Genomic DNA, 13281 nt, shown 5'->3' with positions numbered 1-13281 from the left:
TGCAGAGCTTATGGTTAAAGAAACTGGAGGAAGAAGTGCCTGCTACCCACACGGTGCAAAGAAACTATGAGGAACCAGGAAGATATGCACTCTTGCTTTCTTTTGGAGCAAATACAAGACCACAGCAGTTTAAAACAGAGTGAGACCCACAAAGACAAATTGTAAGATGAGGTGGCTAGTTTCCCTTAATTTCCTTTATAAAAGAGTGGACAGACCGTTACCTTTTTTTTTTAACCTCAGGAGGTATGGAACTTTCAGTGTCTTTGACTCCAGAAGACCCTTCTTTGTCTCCATTGACTACAGAGAAAATCGAACTTCCCTAGATGAAATCTGCTTTTGTGAATCTCACCCAGCTATATCATAGCAAAGCATTCCCAAATCCCTTTTTCAAAGGATATCCATAGATGACCCTTAGCCATGAAGTCTGTATGAGAAATAGAATCAAAGGACAATTTCATCTCATCAGAGCAAATCAATTCATTATCAATAAATGTCTTTCCCTTAACTTTATTGAAATGACCAACAGATTGTAAGCAAGATGTTGCTGTGTTTGAGTATTTCAGTACAGATGTATTCTCATGCCTCACAACACTGCATAAGGACCCTAAAACTGCAAGGAAGAAGAGGAGATCTTAACATTTTTCTTTCCTAAAAATACCTATAAAGGTTGGAAGAGATTACAAATTTTGATTTTTACAATACCAGCTACCCTTAATACCGCATTTATAGGAGTGAGTTAGTGATGACCCCTTAAGTGATAACGAGATAAACTAAGGTCAATGTTTTTACAACACATATGCTTATGAATGGCATTTTCCCCAGTGTTCACAATACTCAAAAACAAGAACAATATATAGAAAACAGTCAACTCCAAATGATGAGAATTATTTTTTAGATTTCATTAAATCTGACATACAGAATCCAAGGGAACAAAGGATCTTGTGTGATTTTTTTTTATATCTACCAATTTAAAAAGCACAGTAACCCATTTTGTAGGTTAGATATTCCAAATTTTCTGCACAGACACAGACAGTTCATTAATTCTACTTGAGAAGCATTCCCAGTATTTCACTATCATTGGGAGTTATTTCCACTATTTCCTACAGGGAGGTCTTTCAAGCAAAGGCACAGGTTCTTTCTCTCAGCACACACACAAATAACTGTACATGCACTGAAGTTTCTTCAAGTATCAGTTTGACTCTCTGCACACTCTGTTGACAAAGGTTTATCTACCACTTTACAAAATTGCTGTACATACAGTCTGCATGTCACTCGGCTGATTAGCATCCCACATCTCAGTAGAATGACTAAACTACCCACGTACAAAGCCATGGTAGAGGAAATAGTTTAAAAAATATATTAAAAACCTGCATCCCTAAGTTACTTGTTTCTGAAAATATTATTCATCTTCAAAAGAGCTGGATTTTGATGATCTTTATGGATCCCTTACAACTCAGTATATTCTATGAAAGGTATATATCCTACAAGCAGCTTTCATTGCTTTTTTCTGGTGTAAAAAATAAAGGTACCCCCAAGACTGTCAGGTTACTTGGCACTACCCTAAGCCTTCTTAAAACAAGGGAATAGAGCAATGACTATGTCACACCACTTATCAGTCCTCCTGTTCTGCACACTGGAGACACTCCTCAATAATTCCTTAGGTTCAAGCATTAAACTATCCACAATATCGTTAGGTTCTGGAGACAACCAGTCTCCTTAAACAACTACAGAATTCTACCCTTCCTTCCTTTATCCATTTCTCTCCAATATACCCTGAAAGGACAATAGATGTCTTGAGGTGCATACACATCAAGGCATGAATTCTCAGAGTCAGATCTTCACATGACAGCAAAATTAACAAAGGAGAATAGAAATAAGCTCAAAGCATGCTACATACTGGTATTCACCACAACTTTCTCCTTCCATATAGCAGCACAGTATTAAAGACACAAAATTACCAACACTTTGCTTTATTTTGAATAGTAACATGTTTTAAATCTGCAAAAGCAGCCAGAAAAGTGGTCCACAGAGAAATTACACCACAAACATTTCAGTTCCCTTAAGAAAAAAAATTTTAGTACATTTGGGTTTTGATTCATGATCTATACAGCCCAAAGTCTAATTAATGCTGTCTATAAGCAACTAAAGTTTTAGCTGAAAAGTGTTAACAGCTTTTTTTTCCTCATTGAAACAAACATTTCAACATAAGTCTATGCTTCTATTTATAAGTCAAAGTACAGCTTAAAAACAATCAACATATACCCAAAGCAAACAAATGTCCTTTATTTGGGGCCCCATTATTTTCCTTTTTTTGTGCTATTCCTAGTATTACAAAAAACTACAGGTAAACAGTAATTTGTGATGGAGGAAAGGTTTTTTTTAGACCACTGTAAAATAGTTATTCTCTGTCAGAACCTGCAATTTTATCGCCGATAACTGCACATTGAATCCATGTAGCAAGCAGGTTTTGAAACACAATTATCAAATATTGTAGTTTTAACTACACACCTGTACTATAAAACACATTAATATTAACAAGAAAGACTCAAAAACTACAGTTTAGAATACACCTCACATACCTGTGGTAGCTTAGGGTGTCACAGAGCTTACAAGCCAAGTTATGGAGAAGGCAGCCTAAATGTTTATCAGAAAGTTATTGCTTCAGAAAATCTCACTGATGTGATTGTCTTTACTTGGGAGGAAAAAACATCATTGTAACCTGCTCTTCTAGTATGATCTGAGCACTTGAAAATTAACCTAAAACAAATTATTAAATATAGTATATGCAGGTCAAATTATTAGTCTTTTTTTTTATTTGTCAACAAGTCTAAAAACATAGATTTTTTTTTTCTCCACAGCTGTTCTATAGTAATCCTGTTTTTAAAAAAGTAAATATTGACCAGTTATAAAACATGAAATTGACTCTACTTTAATGAAACCAGAAAAGAAAGCTTTGTCACTGACTTCAGCATAACTGAGATTTTACACAGAGAAAAAATCAAGTGCAGAATGTAAGCAAGCTAGAAAAATACATTGTTCCAATATATAATCCTAACTCTGAATACATAATTATATACAATACATTAAAAATGCATAATTCTTAGTATATCATTATATTCTTTAAAATTAGTTTTCTGTGTGGGGAGGAAACATGTTCAACTGCTATCAGTCATAACAATATACACAGAAACAGAAAAACAAACTGAAGCAAAGAGTAACCTTGACCTTGAATAATTCACTTAAGAAAAAGTAGCTCTCTATTAAATAAAATAAATCTTTCTCTCAAACTTAATATTTTCCATTTTCAACATTCAAAGATCACTACCACTATCAGGAGTTACTATCAAAGTACTGATGGACAAAATCCCTTTCAAAATGGCAAGGGGTACTTCTTTCTGTCAGTAATTATCCCTGCTAATTGAAAACTGCCCTCTTTCATTTAGTCTTTTCTAGTGAGTGCTCATCTTATCTGTTTTTCTGCATGTGATATCAGCCTCCCAATTCACCTGCTGCTCTACTAAAGAGCCTTACCCCTCCATAATTGCTTGTTCCCTTTTCAGCTGTCTTCCAGTTTACAACAAAATTCATCTGGGTATTTCTCAATTTATTTCTTTATTATCAATCTATGAAAATATTGCAAAGGATTTTTTTTTGGTCACTTGATAGTTGGTGGATGAGTTAGGAGCATATCTTATTTATGACAGGACATCAAGATATTTTTTTCTTTGAGCTTTGATGATGATGCTTCACAGCTGACATACAAACAGATTTTAGAAAAAAGATATTATCTGAATCTGTAACCTATCTACAGGTCTTTGAAAAGCAATTTAGTTTTTGTCCCCTCTCATTTATTTTCAGGCACTTGCAATTTTCCCTATCCTTTTGTGTTGGTTCTGCAAAGTAATATCCAGAATAAACAGTAGAAATGGGAGACAAACTATACTGAATAACAACAATCCTGAACATATAGTTTTTTTCCTTAACCATGGCACAATAAAGCTCAATAAGAAGTAAATTAATTTTTTTAATAGTTCAAACTAAACACATAATAAAAGAAGAGAAATAAAAGTCTCATATTTTTCCATACAGTTGTATCAACCATTACTGGTTACATTACACTGCTAAATAATTTTCTAACAGAATTCCATTTCGGCCATTCCATTATTTTTATTCATGATTAATGTCATGTCAATATCCTTACACTAATCTCAGTCTTCATCTGATTTGTTAGAATATCATTTTTACCCAGGTCTCTGGAAATGCCTTCCTCTGTTACTTCCTTGTATGCAGAATTGTCTGTCCAAACTTTTACTGTTCTTAAACATGAGTTAAACTCTTACTGAGGATTTTAAAAGCTTTACAGTAATTTTTAATATTCTCCTTAGTAACTTCTGGAAACTATTAAATCATTTGATCAGAACAAAACCTTCTCCCTTTAGATCAGTGAAGCATACATAATAAATATTCCTCTTTTATGTCACATCATAGCTGAAAAAAACCCCACACAAACAATAAAGTAACACTTCTAATGAATGTACCAGTCTCAGGTAACTGAAATTCTACAGATTCTAAAATATTTAAACACAGTAAAATATTTTAACATTCCTGTTTGCTGAATGGCTCCCTCATACTGACCCTTCTACATGATTTCAAAACCAATCAGAAGAAAGCTTTAGGAAACATATGCTATTAACTAATTAACTTAAATAGGCGGGGATCAAGCAGGTTTCTTCCCTATTGTGCTGAGGTCTTTTATCCCTATCTTCTGTTCTCAACTCGACCGATACCGCTTCAAGACACACAAATTCCTCTGCAGGAAAGCAAACTCACACCTGCACTAAATGTATTCTTAGAGCTTTTTCCTAATCTTTGCCACAAATTTAACTACAACAACTGAATTTCTATTTCCTTCAATTCCTCGCTGCTTCAAAAACATCTGATGCCACAAATTCAGCAAGCAAAATATCAGCCCATTTAGTTTAAATTAACCCAATAAAGTAATTTACAATTCTTTTTTTTTTTAAGAATTCAGTTTATATACATATAAACTTAACATTTTATTAGCAGTGTGTTCTTACATTTCATAGGATGAAGAAAGTAGCTCAGTAGGCGTACAGACATTTTAGTATGTAAATTCATTGTGAAATGTGTTTGAAAGCATCAGCGGCATTTATGACTACAAAACTGATGTGCTGGTCGATTTGCTACAAGATGATTCTTCTATCAAGTAAGGTCTTGGGTGGCTGTAATTAAACTTTCCATTATATTTTAAATTTCTGATTCTACTACAAAAGCTATAAAGAAAGTGGAACAATGGAAAGAGTTATGCTCCATGTTAATACTGCATTGTTTGAAAGTGTTTGCTTCCCAGTAAGGGTCAGATTTTTATAAAGCACAGCCCTCTAAATTGGCTGGGACACTAGTTGTACTCAGGATTTGCCATGGGAGGTAAGATTTTCAGGATGCAACTACTGAAGATTCCTGGGTTTTACTCTCCACAGCTAGGGAGAATACAGGACAGAATTTTTATAGAATAGGATATTTTGAGAGAATGAGATTTCTAATTTTCTCCATATATGGACAACACACATATTCTATGTATAATACAGAAAGGATATTTTTAGGGACACATCTTCACTGCTGCAAACTATTCTCTTAAGAAAGCAATAACAGGTAATTTGAGTAATTGTCAGGCAAAACATGAGACTTCTGTGTCTGGACTTATTCCTGGTAATTTTTAGGAGTTAAACAAGTAAAGAGCTTTTCCCTATATCCCATTACAACTACTTTTATTGACCTTCAAATAATTGATGATGTGATAGTAGGCGCCAATGTACTTGTCAAAACAAATATATTCCACATATTATCTGAACAAGATCCCTATAATTGAAAGGCTAATACATTAACCCATGGTGCCATGTACTGTGTGGGCAGCAAGAAAATATGTTTTCATTGCATATTCACCACTTTGTTTCCAACCTTACTCTGACTGCTTGGCAGCCCATCAAAATATTTTAATGTAAAAATGCCCAGTTTTAAAAAGAAACTGGTCTCCCTAATCTTTTTCTATAATATAGTGTTTTCATTCCAGAACTAATAGAAAAGCAAGTTAGCAAAGTCCCACCACATTTTTCATATCACTGCTAGAACATGGTAGCCTGAATTTTTTCTCATTCCAACACGATTTGTAATTGCTTTAGAAAGCATTAGTTGAGTGGTCATTAATCTGAATCATTTATCTGGATAATGTTTACATTGGTTTGCTATATTTTCTCAGTCTTAACTCCATCTCCTTTTAATAAAGGTATGCTTTAGTTTTGCCTAAGATCACTTAATTATCATACAGTATAGTGCCAAGACTTAAGGGAAATCTTAACTTCATTTCTGTGAATGGTATCAGCTTAGCAAAAATTTTGTATGCAAGCTTAATTAAAACATGATGGCAAATAAAGGATGAGTTAATTTAAAAAGTGAACATAAAACATACCCTAGGTTAAAGCACAACTGTATATCACTATAGGCTATATACCAAAGTACAACTCCTCATCAAATTATTTCAGTGTCCAGCAAAGTGTTTTGCAAATAGGTCAGAACTTGTACAAGTTCTTGGAAAAAGTCGTGAACATAAAGGACAATTTTACAAGCAACAGTCCTCCACGCCCACAAGGTTAATGTGAATGGCAAACACATTCCTCACAGCATAAGATGACCTCTATTGTTTCTAACTGGGTTTCTGTGTCTTCTTCAAGCCAAAGGAAAATTGTGTCTCGTTAAACTGACAAACTTTTTACATCCACCTGGTGCTGATGAACAGGAATACATCCACATGAGAAATGTCAGTGAACTTCAAATAGTACATTTTGCACTTTGACCCTTGAAGTCAAATGTACATGCAAATAAAGTCCTGAAAGGCTTCAAGAAAGCAATTTCCACTGGTGCATAGTCAAATATAAATTGTAGGAGATTAGTCTAGTAATTCACAATTGCTGACCTTAAAATAATCTGCTTCTAATCCCCATTTAATTTAAAACTAAATATTTTAATAAGCTGACATTTATCAACTGTTTTCTCCATCAATATTTCCTCCTGTAACAGCTATATTATTTTTCTGCAGTTTATCTGATTTTTTTATCAGTTTATCTTATTTGATATTTTCTGTTCAATGGAAATTAAACAAGGATTCTGCCAAAGAAACAGAATACTTTTTGACTTACTTTTTCTTTTTTCTACACATTTAACTGTTTTCATGCTTTCAGAAGTATTTGTGTTCTCCAAAATTACTTATTGCCTTATTTTTAATCTTTATCTTCAGTAAAGAATTTTATATATAGAAATGTTACAAGCTCTTTGCATGTCAGGTGGAGAAGAATAATGTGACTGGGCACATTTCCCTCTTTGTCCTAGTTAGTACTATTAAGACCTTCTAAATGAGCATTTTTACAAGTATATTCTTGATTCCCCACCTTTATCTCAACTTGTCAGCGAGCTCTGCTCCCCATGGAATCAAACAATAAAAGACTAACTTGACATCTTAAACAAAGGCTCTGTCCTTCAAAGACACTGAGGTGAAGGAGCAATTTAATTAAGATGGGAAAAGAAGCTGCCAATCAAATTTTAAAACACCATTCATTAGATGGGTTAATAGATAAAAAGTGCCACAATTTCTGGAATCCAATCTCTTTCACTGCTGCAAGCAATACCTCACTGAACATGAATTGCTAAAAGGATTGACATAATATATTTTGGGGGAGGGAAGGGTTAGAAATGTTCACATATTCCAGTGAATCACTCTGCCATAATGCTTGCAAAGTAAGACTGGTGTGTTCCCCTTGGGCAAACACCTGTTTACGAATTGGGACATATCATTAGAAGTGACTTCACCTTCTTTTATGCTCCATGCCAAATTCAGTACAAGTCATTTGGGCTATGCCAGACCAGCATTCCATTCCCATGTTCTGGACAGCTAATTGCAACCTTCAGTTTGACTACTTATCTAAGGTGTTTAAAACAGTGCCTGAAAACAGGGAAAGAAACAGAAACAGCTTTCAGATTTTCCACCTAAATAAATATTGCCACTAGTTTAGTTAACACAAATATACCCTAGAAAAGCATGAATGAATGAAACAAATTATTAACCCGCAAAGTGCACAACACTTCTCATTCATTAATGATGTCATTCAAATTTATAGAACGATCTTTCTTAAATTCAAAAACAAACACACAGAGAAACAACAGAGAAACACGCTACTCTGCAAACTACTCAAAGGACTAAAAAAAAAGCCTTTTGTCATCCACAGCATTTTTGCAAAATTCCAATAGGGATATATCTTATAGTAGGTCTTGCTGAAAATAAAAAAGAAATAATAAAGCAAAATTACAATGTATCTACTCCTTTAAACAACATCAGTAGGAGTCACAAGCACAAAATCAAAAATACGTAAGCTATTTAAGTACCATAGATTGATGATGAAATGCACCAAATCTCTTCCAGTAATTTTGGAGAATACAAACAGTCTAAGCAGCTTGAAGTCCAGTGTCATTTGAGGTACCTAAATAAGGCATGGGAACTTACAGTGGATTATGCAAAATTCAGAAGTGTAAAGACTGTTATTTTTAATATTTAAAAAATTCACCCATCTGCCATTTATTACTGTACACTCTCATTTTTATTATTGCCATCACTCTTTTGACTGTGCTGTAGAACTGTAGATAACAGTAGTTAGAAATAACATGAGAGATTGATGTAACATTATAAACACACACTGTTTTAGTTGTAGTGGACCACATCCTGGTTACCAGGCAGATGTTTGCTTTCTGCTAACACACAGTAAATGCATACCATCTAAGCCAAAATGGGGGTCACTTCCTCCATTGCTTCCTCCAGTACCAGAAACTTCAAAGCAGCAAAGCCAGATCTGTGCTGTAAGACTCCCTGCCAGTCTGCCTGAACTGTCTCTACCATCCCAAGGAGCACAGCAGGTTCTGCCTTGTACCCACTGCCCCACAAAGAGCCTGGGAGCTGCTCCACAGCACACGGATCCCACAAGTAGTCCTGGATGCCAAGATCTCAGTGTGCTCTTGATGATGTCTGGGGCATGCTGGCATCCCCATGTTTAAGGGACTGCTGGAGCCTCCTTCTAAAAGCAATATGGTCAGAGTGTATAACATGTCCCCATACTCCATCCCAAGAACAGCTGGTTTTGAGTAATTTTGAATGAAACAACATTCATCTGAAGCCTGTGACAGCAAAACAGATGGTAAATACTTTCCCAGATTCCCCTAGCAGACCAGACAGGTCCTTTATCTGATGCTAAATGTTAAAAGGCAAGATATAAACATGACAGCCAATGCTTTTCTCAAGTTTTATGTCAGACAGGTCTAAGGATTGCACATCCATTATTATTGCTTATGAAGACACTATAGTGATCTAACAGTTTAACCCAAACATTTACATTTAGCTTTTTTATTTATTATTAAAAGACAACACTTTAATGAGAAAACTATTGCCAAGCATTTGATAAAATAAATCATCAAAAGAATTAAGATTAATTCATATTCATGAATTCATAATTAATTCAGTGTGTTTCCAAGCATATTTACAATAATATTGACGTTGCAGATTAGTATTGATAATATATTAAATCAGAAGTAATGCATATAAAGGACAGCCTTAGAATGGCAACTTTTAATGCCACTACATGTCTAAAGGAAGGTGCCCCTGACCAAAGCAGCAGGGACTGGAACTAGGTGATCTTTAAAGTCCCTTCCAACCCAAGCCATTCTATGCTTTTATGAAAGGACTAAATATTAAAATAAAGACTCTGATGACTAACATTAGTCACTTCCATGTCACTCCATATGTAGCATTTCCCTCTCTTTTTTTTTTTTTCCCTGATATCTATGCCTAACTTGTTATGCTGTATGCTGTTCATTAAGCAAAACTTACTTGCAAAAAGGTAGAACAAATATTTAGATTAATGATCTGGGGGGACACAACTACATTTTTTACTTCTACAGCTTAACTGCAGTGTATTACAGTAGCCAGGAGGTATTACAGTTGTTCTACCTGTTCCCAAGGATTGCACTTAGTATTCCTGAAAAAGATATTGCACAAAAATATTTAAAACAAAATATTTTATCTTATACTTTGCTAGCAACTATCACTAATATTTTAATCAATTTTTTCAAAAAACAAAGAAAATTTTAAAAAGCAACAAGAATTTTTTCCAAACCTGGTATTTATTTAAAAGCAATTTCACACACCATCTATAAGTTGAGTATCTAACTATACAAGATCTGTACATTTGAGCATAACAGTTTCATAAGTGTCTTACTACATCACAGATTTGAAAGATAGCACATAATATCTTGGAATCAAGTGAGAGAAATAAGGGGTTGTGTTCTCTAATGTGCCCACGCTCTGTGCAATTGGTGCATTATGCTGTCTTTTGGCAGAAGTGAACGCAGCCACTTCCATTTTGTTAAGTGCAGCCATAGGAACTGTGCAGCTATTCCCCATTTATCCAACCCCAGGAGTTCTTGAGCATGACCCTTTATAGAGGTCTCATGAGTAACTGGTATTTCTATATCCTCCTAGAAGGATCTAAAAAACCCAAATCCAAGAAGGTAAGTTCAGATGGCACAGCATTCTCTAGACACTACATTAATAAGTTAGTCAGGTGCAAGACAGCTCTAGCCAGAAATTTTACTGAAATAAAATTTAGCACTGTTTTAACCCAGTAATCTTAGGAACAGCACTCCACACCATGAGTTCAGAATTGCAGCACAGCCAGAAGTAACTCATATCTGCCTATTATAGACATGTAGACAAACCCTACCAAACGCAGAACTCTCATGGATTCATTTTCAATATTGCCACAGAGCCAAGGATCTTGCCAAATAGAGGTAATGCTGAGATGTAAAATATATATTATTGCAATTTTAATTTTAGTTCACATTTCATCATTATCACTACAGAAAGAAAGAGGTTGAGTGCTGAAAAAACAAGTACTTCAACTCCTGGCTCAATTCTCTGCCATCAATTCCTCATGTGCTAACTAGAATAAAATCTCACACCTCAGTCTCAAATGACAGATCAAAACTACAATGTAAATTATCCAAAAAAAGAACTCTGTTCCACCAAATTTCTGTCAGATTATATAATATATTAGGTCTAAACAAGAGAAAGTGTAATATCCAACTTGGATAATGTGCAGCCATGCCCTCAATCCAGCCATGGAGACAAGGCTGTCCCACCTGTTTTATTACAAACACCTCACATGTAAGAAACTGAAACATTCCAGAAATCAAACAGAATGTATGCTGCTAGAGATATCCTAAAAAACTCTGCTTTTTATATTCATATGATCTATACACACAAATACACATTTGCACACACTATATATATAACATACTACAGACTATATAAATACACATCCACATATCAGCTGTATAAAATTAGCATGAGGAATCCATACATTTCCTTTTCACAAAACTGTTTTGACTTTAGGTAAAAATTAATATGACTTTATTGTTTGGGGTTTTTTTAACTTCTAATTTTCATGTTTAACATGAAACACCTACACTTAACAGAATTGGCCTTTTTCAAAGAGAACCAAAGCAGTGTTACAGCACAGATTTTTCAGAAGTGAACTGTAGCCTAATACAACTAATATGCACAGAGCACTCTCTCCCAGGACTAGTATTCTGCTTCCAGAACAAGGGAGGCCCACTTATTCAGCTGACCTCCCATCCTGAGAGGTATTAGGACTCCTCCTCAAACTACTGAGTTTCAATCCTGGCATAACTCCAGTACTGCACTCGTTTCATAAATGTGCTTTCAGAGCCAAGACATCTGCGTACTTCAGTGACATGCATGTTATAAAAGGAGTGTTTATATCCAACTTCAGCATAATGTGAAAGTTTAGCAGCCACAAGACAGCTTTATACATTGACTGGACATTACTTAAAGGCTTCATTGTACTTCCAATGACAGTACTCAGCAAAATAACTAGAACACTATAAATTAATTACACTTTCTTCTAATAATTATTAAACTCTCCTGGGTTTATAAATAAGGTGGCCCAAGCATCAGGAAACATGGCAGGAAGCCCAATGACTGATTTAAAATTTATCCCTACTGACCAGTACTTCCCACTATCATTGTTCACTGCAGGAAACAAGAAAGTAAGCTTCGAATCATCCAACATGCAGCACTGCAGCTGCTGAGCTGCACAGCTTTCCGAGTGTGTTCTGTCCCAAGGGTCAGTTCTCTGATGGGGTAACCCATTGGAACTGAATCTTTCATGCCCATGAACCCTATTTGTGACATGGCATTTAAAGTCTTCATTTCTGCCCCCTTACTGTTAGTCTTCCTATGTATACCATTCACACTGGCAAATTCAATGTATACTCAACTATTTTCCCAGTAGTTTGAAAGGAATGAAAAAAATCAGTCATTTCAAATACCTGTCTAGCTCTGCCAGAGAGTAACGCTACATGCTGCATACCCACAGGAATTACTTGTCTTCCAAATAAAGCTGGACACTCCACAAACAACTTTTAAATGCATTATTACAATGTTTATAAAAAGCCACTGCTATGAGCTTAGAGTGCAAATATGTTTTATCATCATTCACTGTCATCTGAATCTGGATGGAAAAGTCACAACTACTAAGAGCGATACCTAGACAGATACCATATTGGCAAAAGAATGCATGAGTAAGGATGAAAGAAAACATCTGAAAAAAGCACCATTTGTACCTAATCTTCCATGGAAGATGTTACAATAGTCCTATAAAAACTGTACTCACTCATCTTGTCGCTTTCCTCTAATGCTTCTGTTCTCATTTGCTAAAAATTTCCATTTTAGATTCTTAAATGCATTATTTAACTCCATAGTGAAACATGTAGGAGTATCCCCTTAAATAACTGAAGAATGGAGTGGTGTCAGGGCCTTAGTAATTTGACAGAGTAATCTACATAATCTTTGCTGACTAGAAGTTCTATATTTTAGCATTATCAATCATACCTCCCTACTCTTGCTTTTCCCTTAAAGCTTTTAAGGAGAGACCGTGACTTTGAGCAATTTTCAGTAATAAGAAGAAAAGCAGAAGCCTGCAGTACCAGCTTGGAAAGCTTTACAGATGCTTTATTTCCTCAGAATAGCTGAAAAGCACATTCCTCTTCTGCCTTTCACCTTACAGATTCCCACTGCTGCTTGCATCTTCCCATGACTTTCTATACACACACCCCACATTCCCTATTTGGTGGTGTTTACAG

The 13281-nt window shown here is 35.1% G+C and overlaps 1 protein-coding gene across 1 annotated transcript in view; it reads right to left on the bottom strand.

The window, feature by feature from the left end:
• Positions 1-13281, bottom strand: part of BBS9 (Bardet-Biedl syndrome 9) — a 285204-nt gene that overhangs the window by 169546 nt on the left and 102377 nt on the right. The gene's annotated exons all lie outside the window — the stretch shown is intronic.

This window comes from Pyrgilauda ruficollis, unplaced genomic scaffold (genome assembly GCF_017590135.1).
Source record: "Pyrgilauda ruficollis isolate IOZ18807 unplaced genomic scaffold, ASM1759013v1 scaffold2, whole genome shotgun sequence".
Taxonomy (NCBI): Eukaryota; Metazoa; Chordata; class Aves; order Passeriformes; family Passeridae; genus Pyrgilauda; species Pyrgilauda ruficollis.
Note: the sequence above shows the minus strand (reverse complement) of the source record. Positions and strands in the feature narration are given on the sequence as shown.